At 36.2% G+C, this 4,686-nt stretch overlaps 1 protein-coding gene across 3 annotated transcripts in view; it reads right to left on the minus strand.

Annotated features, from left to right (window-relative positions):
• Window positions 1–4,686, minus strand: part of PRRG4 (proline rich and Gla domain 4) — a 21,791-nt gene that overhangs the window by 5,856 nt on the left and 11,249 nt on the right. The gene's annotated exons all lie outside the window — the stretch shown is intronic.

The following is a 4,686-nucleotide window of genomic DNA, read 5'->3' on the forward strand; positions in this document are numbered from 1 at the left end:
ATGAAACTATCACATAATTTCAATTTATTTAATCTGTTAGGAAATTTCTGGAAGGAATTATGACTCAGAGAGATTTTATGCAATGCGTAAGAAAAAAGTCACAGATTCAAGACCTGTTGCAATGCCACATCTAGCTAGGGCTGAAAATAATCCAAAATGAAACCCTGGAGAATTGAAGAGTTCTTACTGAATTACATAATCCAACATTTGGACTCAGCATAATATCACTTTCTAAATTCCTGTTTACTATTATCCATATTCATTTTATCCTTTAATTCCTAATTATTAGTGGACTGCAAGTTCTCTTAAATCCTCAAATCTTATTTGTGAAGGGTCCTTGGTGCTCTGAGTTTCATTGTTTGCTTGCAGAAATTTTATTACTCAAAGTATGTAACATCATCAATGCTAGTAAGAAGTGGGGGTTTGCTCTCAGTTTATATTCTAGTGGCTTGCCCTGTCAGTGTTGGTGGAGGTGGTTTTACAGGTTCTTTGGTTAGGTTGTTTACTGTTGATTTGTTTGGCAGTTCCTTGATTGGGGATTTGTTTATTTGATTGTTAGTCTGATGTTAATCTTGGAGTTAATCTGTGCTCATCTGAGTGTTGATTGCTGGTGGAAAGGTGTTTTAGTCTTTTTGTTCCCTTTTTGGCTTGTTGATTGTCTCCTTTGCATAGTATATGGATATTATTTATGTCTATGTGTCTATTGATGGCTGATTTGTCAGAGTGCCAGGTTGCTAGAAATTCCCTAGTGGTTTTGAACATAGTAGCTTGGTCTAGGATGGACATTGTTTCCAAATTAAAACTATGGTTAAGCCTGTCCATGTGTTGTGAAATTAAACAGTTTGCATCATGTATTCTGTCAGCTAGTTGGTGTTCATGGATACATTCTATGTCTTCTGCCTGTATGTCATATATAGTGGCTGTTGCAGTCATTACACTGTATGTTGTAGATGACTCCTAGGACTGCTGGATCTTTTGGTTTACTTAAGATATTTTGAAGGGCTTTTGTTGGCTTGTGTGCCATACTGATTCCATGTGGTTGTATGGTTGTGTGCCATACTGATTCCATGTGGTTGTATGGTTGTATGTTGGTGGTTTCTGAGATTATCTGATGTATGGCAGTGTTATTCTTTTAGGGCTTGTGTTAGCTGTGCTGTACTGGGTTGAGTGGTCACGAACCTTTGATAAAGTTGTGTGGATATCTATTTTGTTGGCGTATGTTGTATAGATGCTCTGTTTCCTTTAGTTCTTATGCAGCTTCTTTTATCAGAGGTTGGGTTGTTGCTTTGGTAGTACAACATTTGGTTGGTGTGGGTGGTTTTTCTGTACACATGTTTTTAGTTTGCCATTGTGGTCTCTGCTGATCAGGATGTTCAAGAAGGGTAGTGAGTTGTGGTTTTCTTTTTCTCTGGCAAACTGGATTCTTTTGAAGATGTTGATGGTATTGTGGATGTTCTCTTAACTGGTCTTTTTTATCATGGTGAAGGTATCATCTACAAATCTGATTTCTATTTTGGCTTGTATTTGTGGAACTGCTATGGCTTCTAGATATTGCATAACAACCTCTGCTATAAGTCCTAAAAGCAGTGATCCCATAGGCTACCTTTACTCTGTTGGTAAGTTTGTCCATCAAATTGAAAGTATATGATTAGGCAGAGGTTTATGTAATCCATAATTCTTTCAATTGATTGAAATTCAATTAACACTGCTATACATCAAGAACATCTTGGAAACCACCAACAAACTACTACAACCACATGGAATCAGTGTGGCACACAAGCCAACTAAAACCCTTCAAAACATCTTAAGTAAACCAAAAGACCAGCCCCAGAAATAAAAAACAGGAGTAATCTACAACATACAGTGTAATGAGTGCAAGAGAAGACTGGCAGATTGCATCCATGAACACCAACTAGCAGTCAGAAGACATGATGAAAGCTCTTTAATTTTATAACATATGGACAGATTTAACCATAGTTTCAATTGGGAAACTATGACCATCCTAAACCAAGCCAAGTCCAAAAATGCTACGGANCGAAGAAATAATAGACCAACCCGTAGACTGGAAACCAGAGATCTTTTTGCTGGGTATTTTAAACAGAAAATATAGTAAAGAAATACGGTACTTAATTCTACATATAACAACGGCAGCAAGAATAGCATACGCACAGTTCTGGAAAAATGAGAATATACCATCAGAGGAAGAAGTGATAAGAAAAATCCTGGACTGTGCTGTGATGGACAAATTAACAAAAGAGATAAAAGAAAAGGAAGACACAGAGTACTATCTAATATGGAACAAGTGGTATGACTGGTTGGAGACTAGAAATAATAGAGGAGAATAAATGTGGAAAGGTCAAAAGTGGAAAATGTGTGTATAATAAAGTATAGTAATAATAATATGTATTATTCTTAATATGAAGTATAGTATGAAGGAAGAAAAATGCAAATAAGAAACAACGGGACAACAAGGACAAATATATCTAAAGAAGAATAAAGGGGGAAATGTAAATAATAGAAGATTATCGTTACGAAATTGCTGTTTAAAAAAGGGGAGGAGTATACACTGTGTGTGTATGTGTGTTATGTTTTGTTTTGTTTGTTTAAAAAATAAAAAAAATATTAAAAAAAGTTTTAATATGTTATTTAATCTTTATGAAACTATCACATAATTTCAATTTATTTAATCTGTTAGGAAATTTCTGGAAGGAATTATGACTCAGAGAGATTTTATGCAATGTGTAAGAAAAAAGTCACAGATTCAAGACCTGTTGCAATGCCACATCTAGCTAGGGCTGAAAATAATCCAAAATGAAACCCTGGAGAATTGAAGAGTTCTTACTGAATTACATAATCCAACATTTGGACTCAGCATAATGTCACTTTCTAAATTCCTGTTTACTATTATCCATATTCATTTTATCCTTCAATTCCTAATTATTAGTGGACTGCAAGTTCTCTTAAATCCTCAAATCTTATTTGTGAAGGGTCCTTGGTGCTCTGAGTTTCATTGTTTGCTTGCAGAAATTTTATTACTCAAAGTATGTAACATCATCAATGCTAGTAAGAAGTGGGGGTTTGCTCTCAGTTTATATTCTAGTGGCTTGCCCTGTCAGTGTTGGTGGAGGTGGTTTTACAGGTTCTTTGGTTAGGCTGTTTACTGTTGATTTGTTTGGCAGTTCCTTGATTGGGGATTTGTTTATTTGATTGTTAGTCTGATGTTAATCTTGGAGTTAATCTGTGCTCATCTGAGTGTTGATTGCTGGTGGGAGGGTGTTTTAGTCTTTTTGTCCCCTTTTTGGCTTGTTGATTGTCTCCTTTGCATAGTATATGGATATTATTTATGTCTATGTGTCTATTGATGGCTGATTTGTCAGAGTGCCAGGTTGCTAGAAATTCCCTAGTGGTTTTGAACATAGCTTGGTCTAGGATGGACATTGTTTCCAAATTAAAAGTATGGTTAAGCCTGTCCATGTGTTGTGAAATTAAACAGTTTTCATCATGTATTCTGTCAGCTAGTTGGTGTTCATGGATACATTCTGTGTCTTCTGCCTGTATGTCATATATAGTGGCTGTTGCAGTCATTACACTGTATGTTGTAGATGACTCCTAGGACTGCTGTATCTTTTGGTTTACTTAAGATATTTTGAAGGGCTTTTGTTGGCTTGTGTGCCATACTGATTCCATATGGTTGTATGGTTGTGTGCCATACTGATTCCATGTGGTTGTATGGTTGTATGTTGGTGGTTTCTGAGATTATCTGATGTATGGCAGTGTTATTCTTTTAGGGCTTATGTTAGCTGTGCTGTACTGGGTTGAGTGGTCACGAACCTTTGATAAAGTTGTGTGGATATCTATTTTGTTGGCGTATGTTGTATAGATGCTCTGTTTCCTTTAGTTCTTATGCAGCTTCTTTTATCAGAGGTTGGGTTGTTGCTTTGGTAGTACAACATTTGGTTGGTGTGGGTGGTTTTTCTGTACACATGTTTTTAGTTTGCCATTGTGGTCTCTGCTGATCAGGATGTTCAAGAAGGATAGTGAGTTGTGGTTTTCTTTTTCTCTGGCAAACTGGATTCTTTTGAAGATGTTGATGGTATTGGGGATGTTCTCTTAACTGGTCTTTTTATCATGGTGAAGGTATCATCTACAAATCTGATTTCTATTTTGGCTTGTATTTGTGGAACTGCTATGGCTTCTAGATATTGCATAACAACCTCTGCTATAAGTCCTAAAAGCAGTGATCCCATAGGTCTACCTTTACTCTGTTGGTAAGTTTGTCCATCAAATTGAAAGTATATGATTAGGCAGAGGTTTATGTAATCCATAATTCTTTCAATTGATTGAAATTCAATTAACACTGCTATACATCAAGAACATCTTGGAAACCACCAACAAACTACTACAACCACATGGAATCAGTGTGGCACACAAGCCAACTAAAACCCTTCAAAACTTCTTAAGTAAACCAAAAGACCAGCCCCAGAAGAAAAAAACAGGAGTAATCTACAACATACAGTGTAATGAGTGCAAGAGAAGACTGGCAGATTGCATCCATGAACACCAACTAGCAGTCAGAAGACATGATGAAAGCTCTTTAATTTTATAACATATGGACAGATTTAACCATAGTTTCAATTGGGAAACTATGACCATCCTAAACCAAGCCAAGTCCAAAAATGCTACGGA

The sequence above is a fragment of the Protobothrops mucrosquamatus genome, unplaced genomic scaffold (genome assembly GCF_001527695.2).
Source record: "Protobothrops mucrosquamatus isolate PMUCROS unplaced genomic scaffold, P.Mucros_1.0 scaffold_19, whole genome shotgun sequence".
NCBI lineage: Eukaryota > Metazoa > Chordata > Lepidosauria > Squamata > Viperidae > Protobothrops > Protobothrops mucrosquamatus.